Genomic DNA, 22,922 nt, shown 5'->3' with positions numbered 1-22,922 from the left:
TAATACAATAGTGTTGCTCATTCTTATTCTTCAGTTGTAGTTACTGCATTGCTAGGACCTGCTGCACTGTTACTAAGGGCTTCCTCCCAGAAAATACTATGCACCATGTCACAGATGCTCAACTTTAACTTCCATGCAGCACCTGACACAGCATACAAGGTTACGGATTCACCCCTTGAAAAACTCTTAGCATTTTATGATTGTCTTAAGCTTCATAATTTATAGTATTCCATTTCTCAACTTCATTTATGGTCTAACTTTTCAGTTTTTGACCTTGATACCTTTTACAGTTTCTCTAATGCACTTTTCTCCTGGTCTGGTAAACACTCTTTTCATGTTTACTCACATTCCCTTCACCAGCGTTCAATTTAAGGAAGTCGGCTAGAACTAAAAAAAAATTTATGTGAACTTTGTCTATGCTGCAGTCTAGCTGATCCCTTTTGGATACTCATGATTGGCATAAAAATAAAATGATTTCTAAGAAGCAAAAACAGCAATTCTCTGAAGCTGATAGATGCTTACATTGACAAAACAGTGAGAGAAGCTCGATGTAGGACATTCCTTTGTTTCTCAGGCTAGTGTTTATGAACTGTTAGAAATTTTTTAATAACACACTTTGTTTAGTTTCCTCATTGTATACTAGACATTAGGGTCTCAATGGAACATGTTTCTAAAAAATTCTAGTTTTAATTTTGTAACATAACAAAATGTGTAAAATACAGTTGCAAATGCATTGTACATATATGTTGCATACCAAGTATTCTTTTTATTTGTTTTAATTAATTCTTTAATTATTTTTGTCAACTGTATGAAGGAGTTATGCAAGCAAAATGTTATTGTACCATGTACAAATGACAATAATCTTAACTAGTATTGGTATTAATTTTAGTGCCACAAATAAGATAGAAAAGTAAGATGTAAATGGAAGAGTGGCTTCAATTTCACTTTGTTCATAAAGAATTTCTAGGGGTGACACTAACTGTAGCATGTGAGGTTCTTTTAAAAACAATCATTTCTTAATGAGGATTACCTTTTCTCAGAATAACTCTATTTCAGTTAAACGTTGGGTTTCTCTAATTTGTTCAATGTGAGATTTAAGGAGTTCATCATAAGATTGATTTTTTTATAACTGCTTGAAAATTGTAAATGTAAATTTGATGTGTGAGTAGAATGAAGCATTTTTCTGAGTATGAAAAATGGGAGGAAGTAAGACTGAAGTCATATAATTTTTTTAATATGTTGAAATTTTTAAATAATTTATAATTCTGAAATTAATTGCTAATGAATAATTTCTAATTTCTTAAAGAAATGCCCTGAGTAGTCACATCAATGTTTGTACTCGTATGTTTCTAGTGCTACTTTACATTATATCTTTACAATGCCTATAGAGAGATGTGTAAAGGAATGTTCTTGACCATTTACTCACCAAGATGGCCGTTGAAACATTTCCAAAATTCAGATCAAGAGATTTACATTTTTACACTGCATTGATGTTTAACACTGCATATTTGGAAGCACTTTCAGTGTTGCAAGGAGGCATGGAATCAGCTTGGACTAAGGACAGCAAACAATCCTTCACTTTTCCAAGTGTGATTACTTAAGCAAAAGGAGGAACTGGATCTTTTACATCTACACATACAATAGTATTTGCTGCAATAGTTTGTTCTTGTGTTTGGAACACAGTATGACTTTCCTGCACTAAAACTGGATGAGCACTATGAAGATAGTTGTACTATTCATGTGTTTCAGGTTGATGAGGATTATGGTGTGTAATGAGAAAGACCATACTGTCACCATGCGGTTAATGTTACCACACCACACTGCAGTTTTGTCAAGCCCTAAGGTATCTTTCAATTAGTCTTTGGCAGTTTACTTTAAAACTGTTCATTCTCCCGAGGTTGTCTTAGCTCAGAAGCTAAAAAAGGAAGTTCAATACCAGAACTTGATCTCCCGACAATATTAATTTTATTTTTACATTATTGATGTTACTAATAATTTTTTATTTTTTACTGCCTTCATGGTATCTTGAGGATAATTTTAAAAATTGCATGAAATAAATAAGCCAGATTTGTCAACTGAGAGCTTTTTTGTATTGATTTTAATCAGAGAAAAATTTAAGGAACACCTTCATTGTGAAATTCTTAATGAGGAAATAATACTGTCAATTCATGAATTTTAGTGAAGTACATTCTTACTTCAGTCCAAACATGGTAAAGATATCAACATGCAAAACACACTTCAAAATCAATGGCTTTTCCATTGCTGTCAACACATAATCACTCTTCTGTATTTTAAAAACAACCAGACAGTCTTTGTTTTCTTTTTGTGTTTTAAGAGAAAAAAATTGTGAGGTATTATCAACCATTTTCAATGAAAGATATTCTTCCTCTTCACGGTTCTCATCACACTCCGTGGCAGGCCATACTGTTCTTTGTAGAACTAGAAGTGATTTTAAAAGAAAATATAATATACACAAACAATAAAAACAGCCTGTTTAGGAAATCAAAGTCACAGAAGGCCACACAATGGTCTCCTTAGGTCCTTTTCTCAGCTGTTTTACTTGATGGCTTGTTTGTGTCATCACATTTGCTAAACAGAAAATTGGACACAGAGCAGCACAGATACTAGAAAATTTGCATACAAGAAGGGAAGAAACAAAACAAGGAGAATAAGCATTATTTTGACCTCTGAGCAAATGCTTTTCTGTACAGTATGACAAATACCATGTTTTAAAAGTTTTCCTACATTTTGGGAGTAATAATTTAAAATTTAAAAGGGCAGTATACAATCATTGCCTACCACTTACAAAGTAAACACTCATGCAGCTTCTTTTGATCAGCTCTAGTAGGACCAGGAAGATCCATAACAACAAAAAGTGAACAGTGTTAAAATACTGTAAGATAAAAATTAGCTACTAGGAACTGATGTATACACAAAATCTTATTGATTTAAAAAAAAAATCATACCAGCTGAATGATGCTGAGGACATCAATATCAAGGCAATCTTGAATCTAAATAATGTTCTGATGATCCTCCAAACAGGACATGGTTGATAGCAACACTTATTCTACATACACAAGTGGCATTGTATATGAACAAATGGATTCCTGAATTTTGAAAGAGATTAAAAAACAACAGTACTAGTAGTAGAAGCAGCAAGAGATCATTGTTAAGCCAACAAGGTTAAGCATCTGAGTTCAATAAGTGCATCATTCACACTTACCTAAGCAAACCACTGAATAAAATAATTAAAAATACCTAGTGTATGATAATATGAATAGGCTAATATACTTTTTACTTTCATATATATATATATATATATTGTGGTCCCCGGCCGGGGCTGGAGCCCGGCCGAGACGCCCAGGAGGACGTGAGGAGGGCTTGTGCCTCCTCCAGACTGCGAGGGGGCGTCCGCCCTGGTTCTGTTGGGGGCCGCGGGTAGAGGGCTTGGAAGCCCAGCCCTGTAGGGACCCGTGGCCACCGCCAGGCGGCGCCCCGATGCCGGTTCATCCCGTGTGGTCCTCGGCCAGGGCTGGAGCCCGGCCGGGACGCCTTAGAGGACCAGAGGAGGGCGTGTGCCTCCTCCAGACCGAGAAGGGGCGTCCGTCCTGGTTATGCAGGAGGCCTCGGGTAGGGGGCTTTGAAGCCCAGCCCTGTAGGGACCCGTGGCCACCGCCAGGCGGCGCCCCAGTGCCTGTTTATCCCGGGAGCCCGGCACTTCCACCACACCAGGAAGTGCCGGGGGGAAGACGACAGGGGAGACACGGATGGCTCCCGGGTGCGCAGCCGGCACTTCCACCACACAGGGGTGTGGCCAACGCTAAGTGCCGGGAAGCAGCTGGAGCCCATCCGGGTTCCCATAAAAGGGGCCGCCTCCCTCAAGTCATTAGTGGAAGTCGGGTGGAAGAGGACGGAACTGGAGAGAGGACGGGAGGCGGTCAAAGGAAAGAGAGGCACAGGATTGTGTGGCCTGGACATTGGGGGAATTTGTGCTGGAGGCACTGGGGTTCGTGAGTGCACTGAACTTGTGTATATTGTAAATAAACGGTGTGTGGGTGAAAATATGTTGTCCGTCTGTGTGTGTCCGGGCCAGCGTTCACAATATATATATATTGAATTAGATGCTATATAGCGTCCGACCCGGTACAGACTCACTCAGAGGCACGTGTAAAAACACAAAGGCTTTTATTTTTCTTCACCTGTGAAGCATGTCTTCCCCATGAACCTCACAGGGAATACACAGTCCCAAAAGCACTTAAATCACAACACACAACCCTTCTTCTGGCACCACCACTCTTCACAAGCAACCTCGTCCTCTTCCTCCTGATTCTGGCCCAGAGTGGTGGTTGCCGGCCCTTTTTATAGTCCACCCGGAAGTGCTCCAGGTGCTTGATCATCTGGTTCTGATTGCATTTCCGGGCGGGGCTGCAGAGTTGTCCAGGCTAGCTCAGGGACCCATACTACACCCCCTGGCAGCCACCCCAGATCCCAACAGGGCTGTGGAGAACTCCATCTCCCATGGATCCCTGCAGGAAACTGAGACACCGTCCTCAGCTAGAGAGGCTGTCACCAAGCGTCCTGGGGAAGGTATTAAGCAGTCCATGATTGTTCCGCCCGTCACTATACTATATATATATATATATATATATATATATATATAAATATATCTATATCTATACTAATAAAAGGCAAAGTCCTCACTGACTGACTAACTGACTCACTCACTGACTCGTTACTAATTCTCCAAGTTCCCGTGTGGGTAGAAGGCTGAAATTTGGCAGGCTCATTCCTTACAGCTTACTTACAAATGTTGGGCAGGTTTCATTTTGAAATTGTATGCGTAATGGTCATAACTGGAAGGTATTTTTCCCCATTTACTGTAATGGAGTTGAGCTCGAAAGCCGTGGGGGTAGGAGTTTCGTGTGACATCATCACGCCTCCCACATAATCATGTGAACTGACTGTCTAAGCAGTGCATAGAAAACCAGGAAGACCTCCAAAAAGTGCTGAAGAAAACATGCATTATATAATTGAGAAGGCAGCGAAACAATAAGAAGCGAGCGAGTGACATATACTACCATATTTATGAGTGCTTCTACTTCGGAAAGAAAGCAAGGTGTAAACCTAAACTTTAAATTAAGTTCATAGACAGGCTGCCGCTGGCGTTTCTCATGCCCACGGGTAATGCGGGATACAAGTTTAATGAGAGGACACAGGATATAAACGAGAGTTTTGATCACTTTGTAACTAAGTTAAAATTGCAGGTTAAGGGGTGTGCTTATGCAAATTCCGAGAGACTGTGTTTGTGGGGGATTGACAGTTAAGGCGGGTGGGGGAGTCACGTCATCATCTCCCCTCCCATTTACCTCATTTCACTCTGAGCTGAGCTCCGTGGCCAACCGGGTAACCAGTCTTTGGGTTCAGGGGGGAGTATGGTTACAAAGCTGAAACTTAAAGGAATTGACGGAAGGGCAGCACCAGGTGTGGAGCCTTTCGCTTCATTTGACTTAACACAGGTAACCTCACCCGGCCCTGACACAGAAAGGATTGACAGATTGATAGCTCTTTCTTGATTCTGTGGGTGGTGGTGCATGGCAGTTCTTAGTTGGTGGAGAGATTTGGCTGGTTATTTCCGAAAACGAACGAGACTCCCACCTGCTAAATAGTTACACGACCCAACAGCGGTCGGCGTCCAAATTCTTAGAGGGACAAGTGGCTTTCAGCCACGTGAGATTGAGCATTAACAGGTCTGTGATGCACTTGTATGTCTGGTACTGCACGCGCACTACACTGAATGGATCAACGTGTGTCTACTCGCCGTGGGTAAGCCGTTGAACCCCATTCGTGATGGAGACCGTGGCTTCCAATTGTTCCCCACGAACGAGAAATTCCCAGTACGTGCAGGTCATACGCTCGCACTGATTACGTCCCTGCCCTTTGTAAAACACCCCATGGTCGGGTGACATGGTGGATTATATATAAATAAAAGCAGCAGGAACCGCAAAGAACAATGAAAAATCAACGTGGAAACCGACTAAGGCGGTGTTTGGAAAATTAACAGTCAACGTGACTCACAGGTGCGTGTGGACTGTACACAGACAAAAGCGACTCAGGTAGGGAGTTGGGGGCGGGCACATAAGCAGGCAGTGCATACTGAACGAGCGCCGTTCAACCCCGTCCTTCGCTTTGCGCTCCTCCGGTTTTCAGTCACGGACAATTGTATGTTGGTTCGTAGCGTGCAATGTAGCAATGTAACTTTTCTTGGTGGTTTATTAAATTACGGATTTTTCAAATGTTTATTTTTTCCTCTGTGCTTAAAAATCATTTAAAAAGCGGACTGATTATGCGGCGTATGCTACGCCGCGGGTTGGCTAGTACTATATAAAAGAAAAAGGCAACTTTCCTTTCTTTACACCTTTTTTCCTTTTATCCCAAACCAAAGCCTTTCTCTATTAACACTGCAGAGGACACAAAACTAATTTTCTTTAATTGCTGGTAATGCCGGTAAGGCACATTACCAGAGGCAGAAATTTGAACGCTCACATAGAAAATGTCATTTCTATACCACAGCCGTCGTGTAGCGCCTTTCAAAAGGGATCTACTACCGAGAGATGATCCATATACATTTTAGCTGCTGTTAGTTACTTACCCGTTGTGTTACACCGTCTTTAAAATGTACTTTACCCACAACCACTCCAGTAGTGCTCAATGTACCTGTACTTCTTGAAACGTTAAGGTTTTACTGTTTAATAACTTTTAGACTATATTTTATTATTTTTCACTTGCACTCAGTGACCAAAGCTATACACACACATATAGACACATACATATATATATATACACACACACAGACATACATACATACATACACACACACATATATATAATTTGTGTGTGTGTATGTATGTATGTGTATATATGATGTAGATAGGTATGTATATATATATATGTGTATATGTAGATATGTATATAGATATGTATATATGTATATAGATATGAAGATATGTATGTGTATATATATATGTATATATGTATGTATATATACTGTATATAAATATATATATATATATATATGTAGACTCAAACCCATTATGACAGCAGCAATCCAAGCTGTGAGAAAACACTAAAAAGGAGGCGTGTCAGACGTTGTGGTACATTTTCTGATGCAGCTAGATGAAAACAACTTCGTGACGCTGCCGCCAAATACACAAAACAATTACTTTAACGATCATGTTACTTTATTTTTAAAATGTTTCCTTTTCTTTTTCATAACTTCTTTAACACACGACATCGCTGCAAAGCACGGGTATTTTGATATATATATATATATATATATATATATATATAGATAGATATATACTATAGATATATGTATATATAGATATGAGAACAACACTCATATCAATGACAAAACAATTACATTAACAATCATGTTATGTTATTTTTAAAATTTTTCCTTTTCTTTTTAATACCTTCTTTAACACATTACTTCTCCGCTGTGAAGCGTGGGTATTCTGCTAGTATATTTATTTAAAGAAAATTAGTTTTGTGTCCTCTGCAGTGTTAAGCGAGAAAGGCTTTGGTTTGGGATAAAAGGAAAAAAGGTGTAAAGAAAGGAAAGTTGCCTTTTTCTTTTATATAGTACTAGCAAAATACCAGCTTAGCGGAGAAGTAGTGTGTTAAAGAAGCAATGAAAAGAAAAGGAAACATTTTGAAAATAACGTAACCTGATTGTCAATGTAATTGTTTTGTCACTGTTGTGAGTGATGAGTGTTGTTGTCATATATATATATATATATATATATATATACATACATACACACACATATATACACACAAATACATATATATATATACATACATACACACACACATATATAAACATATATATACATATACATACATATCTACATATATACACACACAGCTATTTCGTATCAGTGCAATACGCTGTTTGTTAAAACGGTTGACTCCCGGTCTTACGTGCAATAACAAATCAAATCATTCAGTTGTCTTTGCTCATATGTCATTTTAGAGCTGGACGCCTGGCATCTTTTTGGCCACAAGTTCGTTTCTGTTTGGTGTGAGGTTCTGTGTTGTGGAGATTCTCAGGCTGGATTGCAGGTGCTCATCAGTGAGGCGACTCCTGTGTGCTGTTTTGTTAGTCTATATCACTGAGAAGAGCTTCTCACACAGATACTGTATGTGCTACCAAACATGCACAAGGTTCGAGCCGCATGTAGACGGACTTTTTTTGTTTTTCAAAGTCACCAAAGCGCCGTGCAAACTCAGTGCGCAATAACTCTAGCTTCAGAATAACTTGCAGCATCATAAGGTAGACTTGATTAACGCGGTAAGTGTTCGGCAAGGCAGCTAAAGCGCTGCATTATGGGATCTGTAGTTTATTGTGTTACCAGCGCTTCATATACCCGGCTTTAATAACAATAATACAGTATATAAAATGATCTTGCGGGCCGGATGTGGCCCGCGGCCCTTGAGTTTGACACATATGGACTAAATAGAACTTGAAAAGATATATTTTTTCAAATGTGATCGCGCAATTCAGATAGAGTTGACGCAAGACTACAGCCTGCATGCCTCAATGAGTCATCCTCCCCTCGCTCTTACTTTTTACCGTTCATCTAATGAATACACTGAGTATGGCTTTACCAAAACAATCATTGATGGCGAATAAAGTATCCATTATTCGAGTATGTAGAGCGGGATATATATATATACATATATATATACCCGCGTATCAGCGAGAAGTAGTGTGTTAAAAAGGTAGAAAAGAAAAGGGAACATTTTAAAAATAACGTAACATGACTGTCAATATACAGTATTTGTTTTGTGAGTGTTACTGAGTGTTGCTGTCATCAAGGATTTGATTATCATTATTTCTTTCAATCAGGTTTGTATTTGTAGGATGTGTTGTGTTCAAGTTACATTCCGTGTTTGTCAATCGTTGTAAAGATGACAGGTTTCATTCATCGATTCGTTTCTAACTGCATCAATAAACAGCTCGTCTTCTTCTTTATCTGAGACCTGACACACTGCATGCACGGGTTTTTTTTACACTGTCTTCCTTTAGCGGGACATTGACTTTTTCCACCGTGTGCTTTGTTTCCACAGTAGCTGCATTTATGAATATGCTTATCAGACGCTTCATATTTTTGCTGCCTTTTCAATTGTGTAATTCGGTTTTGTTCAGCGCTCTTTGGAACTGTTGCTTTTATCTGTGCACTGCGCCAGTTCACGTGAGCCACTCGGTGTACTTGCATCGAAGGTTCCCAGCTGTGCTGGTGCCATCTCGTGCTATGTCCATAGCTTTATTTAATGTTACCTTAGTCCTGGCACTTAAAACTTTCTCTCGCAGTTTCGCTGAGTTTGTGTCAAACACCACCCTGACCATCTCATCTTCCTCTCCATAAGCACAGTCCTTCACCCGTGAATATTTACCCGTGGCAGTTTGCTATTGGATTGCCGCTGACGGACGGCCTTATATGGGCAGGCACTAAATTACAAACGCCAGCGGCAGCCTGTCTATGAACTTAATTTAAAGTGTAGGTTTACATCGTGCTTTGTTTCCGAAGTAGCAGAACTCATGAATATGGTTGTATATGTCACTCGCTCGCTACTTATTGTTTCGCTGCCTTCTCAATTATATAATGCATGTTTTCTTGAGCGCTTTTTTGAGGTCTTCCTGGTTTTCTATGTACTGCGTGATTACGTGGGAGGCGTGATGATGTCACACGAAACTCCGCCCCCACGGCGTTGAAGCTCATCTCCATTACAGTAAATGGAGAAAAACTGCTTCCAGTTATGACCATTACGTGTAGAATTTCGATATAAAACCTGCCCAACTTTTGTAAGGAAGCTGTAAGGAATGAACCTGCCAAATTTCAGCCTTCCACCCACACGGGAAGTTGGAGAATTAGTGATGAGTCAGTGAGTGAGTCCGTGAGTCAGTGAGTGAGTGAGTGAGTGAGTGAGTGAGGGCTTTGCCTTTTATTAGTATAGATATATACAAGGTGTGACACATAAAAAAATGGACTTGGCTCTGGGCCTGTGAATCATAGAACTATATCCCCTCCTACACACCCTCCCAAACCACCGACCGGCTAGGTATATCCTGTGAATAGCCCAGTCAGTATTTGCACAACAATAGCTACACAAGTTGAAAAAGCGAACAGCGAGACAAGACAAGACAATGCTCCCACGCACAGCGCTTTTTACGTAAAGCAGCTTTTGACTGGCAAAAACATTCCTGTCCTCGATCATCCTCCCAATTCACCCGATTTAGCTCCCTGTGATTTTTACTTGCTTCCAAAAATGAAAAGTGACCTGAAGGGAACACATTTTTCTTCAGTGGATAAAGTGAAGACAGGAACAGCAAGCCTGCTGAAGTGCCTTAAGCAAGAAAACTTCTAGCATGTTTCAATCAATGGAAGATATGTATGGAGCATTGCAGAGATTAGGAGGGGGAGTATATAGAATGTGACAATGTTTAGAATGCTGTAATTCATCAGTAACTTCTTTTTTTTTTTTACCAATCCGGTACTTTTTGTGTCTCACCTCGTATATATATATACTGTATTTACATATATATATATATGTACTATATATTGACATACATACTGTACATACATACATACAATACACACTTTTATTAAGTAGATCATATCAATACTGCGCCCTCTGCATAATATAAGGTAGATGAGAATAAAGCATAATACAACTGTCAAAGGTATAATACTAATGCAGTGTCACGGTATCCTATCATTTTTACTTCCATAACATTTGCATGTGTTCGGCTAACTTCAATGAAATATTTACACTTTTTTTTTTTTAAAGTGCTTTAATAACTGTCAAAATGCCTTGTGTGTTTTTTGGTAGTAATTCTAATCCCAAAAACAAAGTATAAATTATTTATTCTTATTTAATTTTTTATGTAAATAAACAATGAAATATGTTTTAATTTTTAAAAATCTCATAAACGAGGACACTGATGAAGTCAATCTGCGCAAGATGAACGTATTTTCGTCCGACAAAAATTATACCACTGTTAGTTGTATCATGAAAATAACCCAATACACAAAAAATCATTTAACTCAATTTCGCAATATTGGCTACGCTGCCAATGTGGTGCAGTCTGATCTACAGTTACCCGAATGTTCACAACAGATACTGATACGTCTCGAACCTTCTGGATTGAAAATAAGTGACTATAAAAGCAGCAGCAGTAGTGGCACCGCTCGTCATAGAAACAAACTTCAAATAGAAAAGGAGCTCAGAGTGTCTATCTTGAATATCAAACCAAACCTGGACAGGCTGTGTACTTTAAAGCAGGCACATATTAGTCATTAGATTTATGCCTTAGAAATGTTTTATTTTAATTTTAGTTATAATGCATTCATTGTGATTATATGCTTGCAAATTTAAATTTGAAATAAAAATGTAAAGAATTAATTTTGATGTCTTGTTCATTTATTCAACGCCCCCCTTGTACAGCTTCAGCACCCCCACAGTTTGAGAACCGCTGGCATATGAAATCTCACTGGTCTTTCATATTTGTATTTTAAATTTTTTCTTTTGACAAGAACACCAAATTATCAGTAATTTTCATACATGTAGAGAAAAGAGGAGGATCTATAATATTATGTCATCTGGGGATTTATTCAAGTTAGATTGTTTTTAGCATACCATGTAAAATTAATGATCAGTGCATCAAAGGCATCTGGAAACACATGACTGTCATTCATGCAAGCAGGCAGTGGGTGTAGTGGCTAAGGCTTTGGACTTGAAACCCTGAGGTTGACACTGACATTGGTGTGGCCATCAACAAGTCTCTTAACCTTTCCAATTGGAAAACCTACAGAAATGTAATCAATTGAATCATGGATGTTGTACGTCTGTGGCTGGTGGCTAAAAAAGAGTGGCCATTTTAAAATAAATAATCAATTGGCTGGCACCTCCTCTGTGAGCACGCTTATGCAGCGGCAGGGAGTTGGTGGAGTAATTAGGGATTGAGACACACCTGCATGTGAGAGTGCGGCCTTTCACAGTTGCTTCATCGTCTTCCTGCGGTGCGCGACTGAGACGTCTTCGCCTGCTGGTGGACATCTCTTCATGCTGCAAAGTCCAAGTAGGATAAGCCGGAGAGGCGTCGGTTTTTAAAGGGAAGCATCGGGCACTGAGAATTTTAAAGAAGACTCCTGCATTGTTTTAACCATGTTTTTTAATGGATTTATTTATTTTGATTTTAACATCCATATTCTCCTTTATTTATTTATTTTTTTTGAGCAGAGCATATTTGTTTTTTTTAATTTGTTTTAATAAAAAGCACTTGCAGTTTTTACCATTACCTTGCTTTGTGTTTTTGTCCTCATCTGCCATGCTCATCTCAGTTACGGTACTGATGGTGTCGGGGTCAAGAGGCTCCCAAAACGGAAGAGGGACCAAGGAACCGACCTGCACTGTCACAAAGTCGCTTTGGATAAATGCATCACCCAAATAAACAAATGTAAATCATTCTCTAATGTTAGTTTGGTCATGTGAAAGTTAACTGTGTCGACTGAAAGCAGAAAAAATAATTCAGATTGGTAAGAAAACACTGTAAGTTAGATGTAATACCACCAAAGCATCACAGCTAAACATCTGAAATATTAGGAAGTTTCAGTTTCAAACTTTAGATGCAGGAACCACATCTAAATGAACCACTATGAATATGTCACTCTTTAACAGTATATAAGAGAGAGAAGGAATTAGGTGATCAGGCTCTCTACTAAAGAGCTTTCTAATGCCCGTGTTTCCTACTCAAAATACATAGCTGTCAACATTTTAAGGTTATGTGTCATAGGAGCAAAAGATACTAAAAGAATAGTTTATGTGCCAGTTATAGTATACAGTAAGTCCCCGTTCCTCATTTGAGAGTTATAAAATGTAGCTTTCTTAAATGATACAACATACGAAAACTCATACTGCAGTAGGTCAACATTCCACACGAAGAAGAATCTGTTATCCAAACTGCAAAATCCCCAGTAAAGCAAAGTCTAACATATTTGTGCAACGTCTACTTTCATATTGAGAGGGCATATGTCCATTCTATCTTGGAAGCATCCTTGTAAAAAGAGATTAGAGATCTTGGAAAAGTAAATCTGAATTATACAGCCAGTTTACACTTCACTCCACAGAAGATCATATTGTAAACCAGCCAAAATCAGCCCCTAAATTTTGCTAGCTCTCCCAGCTTGGTTCTTGTCTGGTTCTTCACTGTTTCTACTAGATCATCCTTTTTCCATAGTAAAGGTTTGCTGGAGGTCACTAGTGTTATCAATATGTTCTTCTACCCTTGTTGTAAGATTCTGGATGATTATGTTGTCAACAGCACATAAGCCTGCATTAACATTGGTTGAGTTGTAAAGCCATTTTTTGAGATATGTAAATACATAACTTTAACACGTGTTGGCAAATTGGCAAAATTATAAATATATGTCTTGAGCCATTTGATTTGGGGAAATCCTTGTCACAAGTTAAACACTTTGTTAGATGTCCTTGAAGTTGAAGAAATGTTAGGTCCAACATAAAATATACAGTTACAAAATTAACTAATGTTTTGCCATTTGATTAAATTTAATTTATTTTACTATTTCAATGCCTATATTAAAACAGCAAGAACTGCTCTTTGCAATAATCTGATATACTGTAGGTCATGGCTTGTCCAATTCTAGTGTGGGGGTTATGCAGTGCACCGTTGATCTGGACTTGGGATTGTACACAAAGTTTAATGTAATTTTATACTCATTTTTGGCTCCGGAGCTTTCAGGATCATCATTTCTCCTTACATAACAGAGACATTCACAGATGATTTCTTGTTCTATTCATTATTCATTCATTCTTGCACTAATGAAAAAACCTTTGACACATATATAAATCAACACATGGACATTACGATCACAGTGTTGCCTTGAAATGAGATGTGTTTTTTGCAAGTCCAGTCTCTGGCAATTCAAGTTGAATACTTATGGATATAACGGGCTGGATAATGGATGGATGGTTGGCAGGTACTTTGCCAGCTATATGATTGTTCAATCAAGAATGTGTGTGTGTGGGCGCATGTGCACACATGTGTGCGTGTGTGTGTGTGTGTGTGTGTGTGTGTAGTGGGTTCAGCATGCAATCTTGGCTGGAGGAGGTTGAAAAAGGAGAATTGTTGCTGGAGAGGGTATATGTGGAGCAAACAGTCTTGCTTCTTTAGCTTTAAACATAAACAAAATAACTAGACATAATGCATGTATTGATTACAGTATATATATGAATAATACTTTGTAAGCAGTATGACAATTAGAACCTTTTCACATGAACAATATTGCTAAAAGCATGCAACATGTAGTATTTGGGTGTACTACAAACTCACCTTTCATTAGTCTTGATTAGCTTCATGATGTTTTAGAATAACCTTTCCCACGTTTGATGGCCAAATTATTATAACAAACACTCCAGACAAAAACTTAAAAATGCATATGTTAAAATGTCATTTTACACATTGCATTGAAATTACATCAAATAAGTGCCAAGTTGATTGTAGTTAAAATGTTAATCTAAGAGCCATTTTCCTAGTTCTATAAGATTCATGAATATTTTACTAGATGACAATGCATAATCTATGGGAGGTTCCTATAACCCCTGTAAGTACAATTGTATTGGTATATTCCTGCCATTTTTAACAGATTTGAGTAAGCAATATTCTTCAGTTAGAGGCAGCCTTGCCTTGAGTAAAGTATGGAAGGCATAAGGTTTTAAACCGTGCCTGGGCACATGCCTATGTGCCAATATGGCTTACAGACCTTTTGAGTGTCCATCCATCCATTTTCCAACCCGCTGAATCCGAACACAGGGTCATGGGGGTCTGCTGGAGCCAATCCCAGCCAACACAGGAACCAATCCCGTGCAGGATGCCAACCCACCGCAGGACACACACAAACACCAAGCATACAATAGAGCCAATTTAGAATCTCCAATCCACCTAACCTGCATGTCTTTGGACTGTGGGAGGAAACCCATGCAGACACGGGGAGAACATGCAAACTCCACGCAGGGAGGACCTGGGAAGCGAACCCAGGTCTCCTAACTGCAAGGCAGCAGCGTTACCACTGCGCCACCGTGCTGCCCCCTTTTGAGTATGTGAAGTAAATATGTAAGAAAACAGCACTTAATTCACGTGCTGTGCTTATGCTTACAGAATACAGAAGAAGAAGCTAAGAATCTTTAAGTATATAAGAATTTAAGAATCTTTAAGTAGAGAAGAAGTAAAGAGCTTTTAATTACAGAAATAACTGAAGTTTCTCAAGAAAAGCTAAGTTTAAGACAAGATACATTTATTCCCTTTTTTGCCTTTTATTCTACATTTGTAACTATTTTTTCTTTTATTCTTGTGTGGATTATTTGCTTTTAACTTTCACTAAATATTTTCAAAATGAACTTTTGGACTGTGAGATTTCTTTAGACATGCATTTTACCCATGCTTAAACATACCTTATTTTGGCAGCTACAGTTAACCTTATACCATTCTGATGTAAAACAAAAAATGTTTAAAGCAATCAATGTAATTAGTAAGCAAATAATCAAAGACATATTGTGTTATATGGAAAATACTAAAGCACATTTCCAAAAAATGTCAAGATATGCACTTGTGCTAGATGCCAGCTAAACATTACTTTCACCTGGTTGATAACATAACTTGATCGGAGGGTCCAGGGTGTTTGCCAACCAAACAAACTTTTGTAAAAAGTTAATGTTTTTGCAGTGGTATCATCCTGGAACATCTCTGAAAACAAGTTGCTTTTGATGCTGTCGCAAACCCATACCTTTTAAACTGTTTAGTTGCTTCTCTAAGAATTTGAGAAACAGATTTTTCTTCCTCTTCTTTGCCAAACACTATTTTGCCACATTTAACTTCAACATAAAATAGCGGTGGTAAATTTACTACTACCATGTACTAGGAATCAATGTTCTATTGCTTGTGAATACTTATGTACATGTGCTTTCTAACTTTTTTTTATTTTTAATAAATTTGCAAAACTCTCAAGTAATCTTTTTTCATGTTGTCATTATGGGGTGTTGTATGTAGAATTCTGAGGAAAAAAATGAATTTAATCCATTTTGGAATAAGGCTGTAACATAACAAAATGTGGGAAAAGTGATGTGCTGTGAATACTTTCTGGATACACTGTATAATCAACCAATTGTCTTGTTTCACATTAGTGTTTGGTCATGATTGACCGATGATTAAACCATTCTGAAAGAAATAGCTTAAGCAGTAAATTAATCATTTGGAAATGTGCCAGTAGGAAAAGTCCCATTGTTAAATACAAATAGTTTGTAAAAATAAGGCTATTTAAAAATAAAACCTTCAATAATTACATTTAATGTAATAATAATTGAAATAATTTATATACTGCTTTTCTTACCTAATCAAACGTAGCTACATTACTGAAACAAAATGATGAGTTTGCATTTAATAATACAGTAAATAGATTACTTTTTTTAATTCATGCATTTTTTTTTCACTTATTATGTCGATGTACTTTTTCATGCAGTTATTTATTTCATAATTGCCTTTTTACTTTTTCAGTTTTGGCAAAACTGGTATTCCTTATAAATCAAACTTAGCACCATAATGTAAAATCTGTCACCCCAAGGAATTGCTTTTTTATAGATTAACTTTTTTATGTAAATTTATTCTGATTATCTGTATGATGTATCTTAGTTTGTTAGTATTGTTTGCTGGATTTAAGTGCACATACAAGCTCACCAGTTATATTAACTATTAAAGAAAGTTATAGGAAGTTTTATATATTTTAATCTCACACACTTGTTTCTATTCTTTGCAGCTAACATATCATGTGGTGTAATTCCTGCAACCAAGCACAAATAACCCAAAAGCAAAAGAAGACATATACATTTCCTGATTAATGAATTGGGCAGTGTAGGTCTCAGATGACCTATATAAAAGCTGATGGCATGAAAAATCTGCACTCTGTACTCCACAAACAAGCTCACTGTTGTGAAATTAAGGTCACATTTAATATTTCTACTCCGATCTTTTACAATATATTCTGATTATTTGCCATGACCAACTTTCTTCTGTATTCAGTTTTCTGTGATAAAAAATAAATAAATTGGAATTTTATAGTAATGTCTTCTTTTTATAAAACAATATAGCAAAAATGCAATTAGAATAAAAATTATAATTTTGAGGGTTATGTTGGATTGATGTGCTTGATCCATCATCTCCATACAGCTCAGTTCTAACCCTTTTCCTTCAGATCCTCTTTTAATGTGTCCACTCATCTACTCATTGGCCTCCTTAACTTTCTCTTCCACTGTACTACCATTCCCGTCACTTTTTACCCTTTTGCCCAATTCAGTTTGCCCAATTCAATGTTTCTCCTCATCACATGTCCATACCATCTCAACATAATTTCACATACTTTCTTAGATATCTCTCCCACTTTTGTTGTACCCCCTTATTTTGCCCTTTTTTTTAACTCCACACGTCCATCTCAACATTTTCATTTCTGCCATATCTAATTTCTTCTCCTGTGCTTTCTTCACTGCTCATGTCTCAGATCCATACATCATGGCTGGTCTTACCACTGTCTTAAAAACCTTACCTTTAGCTTTCTCCTTAATTCTTTGATCACACAATACTCTTGATACCTTCTTTGAAGTGTTCCATCCTCTTCACTGCACTCCTTGGCTTACTTACAGTACGTTATCTGTGGCCTTAAAAGTTTAGAAAAAAATACTCTTTGTTTGAGACTTATTTTAGTAAGATAGTGTATCCATTTTGGGGGGAAACAGGCTCCCACTTCTTAATCTCTGCTTAATATCAGTAATACCTCAAACTCACATTCACTGAAGTTTTGTTTCCTGTTTTCTCATGGCTCGAAAGTAAAGACATCACACATAAACATAGCTGAATTTAAACAGAGAATTGGTCATGAATATGTGACAGGTGTCTGGTCACACTTATAGGTAATCTAACCTAGACACCGTTAAAATATCTGACTAAACCACCCAGTTTTATTAAGAGACTGGGAACTCTTGAAATTTACTGATAATAGCACACAGGTTTGTTTAAATTGAGCGGTGAGTAAACACACAATGAAAGACATAACAGTAATTTCATGAAAAGCAACACTAACTTCTATTACACAAGACAATATAAAGTACATTTAAAAGATAAACGAACATAACAAAATGTAAAAATATCAGGAACGAATTTCCTTTTTTTTAAAAGGAAAACACACAGTCCACACTCTAAAAGTCCATCAAAAAGAAGAACTGGAGGATACAACCTTTAGTGGTGCAGAGTCCAGTTTGCGTACTGTTACCCCAACAATTAATCGTCCAACTGTCCACCGATGCACTCTGTTAACCGGACTCTCGTTTCCCAACAGAAGTTTTGTCAAATCCTGGAATCCCTGTCATCGTCTCCTCGTCGTTCTTTTTCCTGGGTTTAACAATTAATGAAAACACAAGTTAACAAAATGTATTGTTACCAACTACGAATTAGTACAGATATGCTGATTAGCAAACAATATTGTTAGACATGTAATCTCCAAATCAGATAAATACAAACATCTTCCAAGGAAGGAGCAGGTCTATTATCACAACTTTGTATTGTTTGTATATTCAACCAGCCAAAACTTTAAAACAGTGACTCCTTTGCAAGACAGCAAATACCTACATCCTGCAGACATCCATGACACAATCAGTAACGGGATTACCCAGGAAATCAAAAAAATGTCCCCCTCTGACATCTGTGCAAAAAGGGCGTTTTTACAGCTATACATCATTTACTCTTGGGAAGTGACAAGAAAAGCTAAAATGCATAGTTTTAAGTTGATTTGAGATTAATAAACAAATGTGCCATTCAATCTAAATTACATATGGTTTTAAACATCTTTTTTTTTGTTTTATGCATCATTTTTGCCTTTCTAGCATAAGCAAAATTTTAATATGGAATCTAAGTAAGGTTTTATCAGTGAGGCCCCTGTGACTGCAGGTTTTTGTTCTAACAAAGTTCTATTTTTAATTAGTCTCCTAGCATATTTAAACAAGCAGTTATTTCCCAGTTCTGCATTTTGGGGTCAATGTAAAATTACAAAACTTCATCATCATCCAGGCTGTCGAGTTTTGAAAGTCCCTAAAGTCTTACTGTCTACCACACTACTTGGTAGCTTATTCCAAGTGTCTATCGTTCTTTGTGTAAAGAAAAACTTCCTAATGTTTGTGTGAAATTTATCCTTAACAAGTTTCCAACTGTGTTCACATGTTCTTGATGAACTCATTTTAAAATACAAGTCTTGATCCACTGTACTAATTCCCTTCATAATTTAAACACTTCAATCATGTCACCTCTTAATCTTATTTTGCTTAAACCAATTTTTATAATCTTATTTTCGCTCTTCTCTGGACATTTTCTAGTACTGCTATGTCCCTTTTGTAGCCTGGAGACAAAACTGCACACAGTACTCCAGATAAGGCCTCACCAGCACATTATAAAGCTTGATCATAACTTCTTTGGACTTGTACTCCACACATCGTGCTATATAACCTAACATTCTGTTTTGCCTTCTTAATGGTTTCTGAACACTGTCAGTAAGTTGATAGTTTAGAGTCCACTATGACTCCTAAATCATTCTCATAAGGTGTACTCTTGGTTTTTCGACCACCAATTGTGTATTCAAACCTCACATTTTTACTTTCTATGTGTAATGCTTTACATTTACTGACATTAAATTTCATCTACCCAAGCCTGTATTGCTAGCCAAGTCCTTCTGTAATGATATAACGGATTCCAAATTATCTGCTAATCAACCTCTTTTGGTATCATATTCCACCTATCTTGATGTACTGGTTACTTAATCCATTATATACTAATGAGCACATTAGTTTTTCTCATGTTCAAGTAGCTCCAGCCTTTTATAATTCAGTGTTGTTTTTCCAGGTGATTGCTCTGCTTATTGTTAATTGTCATAATTGGGATAAAATTAGGGAAGTATTCGTGGTTCAGTGTCTTCATCCATTTCTCGCAAAGTCAACACAAGTGTCACATAATCCCCATTGTTATGACACAATACATTTAAAAGTCTCACATACCATGTTCTGTGTCAAAATTGCCATCTTTTTTTGCACCTCCGCAACAGCATCTCGACTGCCACCTGATGAAATCCTCCTGATTTACATTAAGTATGCATGCAAGTATAGACAGTAAACTGCTTGCAAAGTAGCAGCTTCTACAAGTGTATGCATCACATAAAATTAAGTACTGTATATCCCGGCCTTTAGATGCAATGGCAACTACACACCCAGGCAGATGGACTCTAGCTGCCAGGAGATGCGTTCAAAGTGCTCTAAGTGCTGTGTCTGCAAAACAGCAATAGCAGAGCTGCTTTCATGTCAACTTCTTCAAATATTCTTGTCCTTCTTGGAAAGGGTTCGACTATCTGAGCTATTTTCTTTCAGGTTCAGACCCAGGAGCACTGCACTATTATATTCATGGCAAATCTGGGTAGCTGTCATGGCACACCATGATTCCACAGCCCTCTGGTTGAAAAACACTGTTTTAGAAACTCAGAAACATTTGTAGTATTCCCACTGCAGGAATTAAGGTCGTTTTTGGTACTTTTTTTAGCTCCCACTCTGAGAACAAAAAACTCCAGCATGTAATATTGAAAGAGAATTACTGTTTCAGTTTTTTTAGTTGCAAAGTTGGACTTGGTTAATTCAAAAACATTTCAGAAATGCAATGAAATTAAGAGTAAAACTTCAATTCTGTTTTTTCTATGTCTATAAGAGAGGAACTATATAAGAAAGTTCAGAGGCGGTTATTTTACCTTAGAAGACTGTGTTCCTTTCTGGGAAGTGACATTCTTCACATCTTCTATAACTTTGTGATGGCCTGTTTGATTTTCTATTCTGTGGTGTGCTGGGCTGGTAACATCACTTAATGAGAAGCCCACCAAATTAACAAGCTAAAAAAAAGGGCAAGCTCAGTTATGGGACACACTCTGGACCCTCGGGAGGTATTAGCAAAAGAGAATGTTAAAACAAAGCTGAGTGGCATCATGAACAATGCTACACATCTTCTTTCTGACGAACTACCACTAAGGGCTTTCAACATAAGAATTGTAGCAGCTCCTTCATAACAAAGAGCAATACGTCTGCATAATGCCTCACTGTCACTATGACAGCCATCTATCTATCTATCTATCTATCTATCTATCTATCTATCTATCTATCTATCTATCTATCTATCTATCTATCTATTTCATGGTTACTTTAACTTTGCTATATTTGAAAATGTGTGAAATGCAGTGGATATAAAAATAATTAAATAACATCTACTGTACAACCAGAAGCATGAAGAGTGGTGCTAACCCAGAATAAGACTTTCTTGTGAATAAACCATGCAGATGGAGACAACAAACCCTTTAAGTGTAAGTATCATGATACAGTATTTCTGAAAGTTAGTCACAAGTTAATTTGTTTCTTTAACAATGGCACAGTTACCGCTTTCTGGGTTAGGAGCAAAGGCCAGATCTGCATTTTATGTGACATATCCCAACATATGATGTGGTAAACCATGTTTGCCCAGAGGGGACTGGGCGGTCTCTTGGTCTGGAACCCCTACAGATTTTATTTTTTTCTCCAGCCTTTGGAGTTTTTTTTTTTGTTTGTTTTTTCTGTCCACCCTGGCCATCGGACCTTACTCTTATTCTATGTTAATTAATGTTGACTTATGTTTATCTTTTATTGTGTCTTCTATTTCTCTATTCATTTTGTAAAGCACTTTGAGCTACATTTTTTTGTATGAATATGTGCTATATAAATAAATGTTGATTGATTGATTGATTGGTTGTTATTTTTTATGGTTGACACAGAGCTCAAATACAAGCAAAATAATTAAAAATATTAGTACTTTTTAGTTATATGTGCCTTTGGCTAAAACATGAGAAGATTTAGCCTGTGTTTCTATGTATCTTCTGTAAAATAAATTCTCATAATTTCTCCCCAGCCTCATCTCTTTTGTTATCCTTGTTTTGGGTACTCTGTGAGGATAATGAGATTCTCAGCACACAAGATGAGATCAGTCCAGAGGAGCAAATTTCCATCATTGAATAAAACCTACAAGCATTTTGTTTTAATTTAATGATTACTCTGTCTGGCAGCTTTATTTACATTCAGGCTAATTTGCAAATATTACCAAAGCCCTTACATTTCCAAAGTTGAAAAATAACTACTATGGTCTCGAGGGGAGGTATGCATTTTAATGAATCAGAATATATTAATCACAGCTTGAAGTGCCCATAACTGTTTCATGTTAGTGAATCTATGCTAAGATCAAGAATTCCTTATGAACTTGGAGACAACGCTTATTTATTCCTCTATTTTGTACTGATTAGGAATTCTACATTTCTACTCATTACTTTACATATTTTTATAAGTCCTTGGAGAGTGATGCCATCTGAGTTCTAACACAGAGTCAGTTTTAAGTGTCATTAACTTTAAATCTGTGGGTACGATCATGCCAAAGATGTACTGTGTTCTCAAGATTTAACACTAATTCTGCCTGTGGCAAAGACTCATAGTTTTATTTTAATGGTATCTATGGGATGTTAGCCTAATGAATTTCATACTATTATACCATTTCTGATTTGAAGTCTCCATCCATGTAACATATTGTATCCATTATTTTATTGAAAAAGGTGTTGAAAGAAAAGAAAATTGTAAATCGAATGTAGAGCTGGTTTCTTTTATGATAAAGAATCTTAGTTACTGTCCTCTTTTGGGCACAATTTATAACACATTTTTGTAAGCAAATATTCGAATGGTGTCAGGAGGGGTGTAAT

The sequence above is a fragment of the Polypterus senegalus genome, chromosome 11, assembly GCF_016835505.1.
Source record: "Polypterus senegalus isolate Bchr_013 chromosome 11, ASM1683550v1, whole genome shotgun sequence".
Classification (NCBI taxonomy): Eukaryota; Metazoa; Chordata; class Cladistia; order Polypteriformes; family Polypteridae; genus Polypterus; species Polypterus senegalus.
This window is presented reverse-complemented; position numbering follows the sequence as displayed.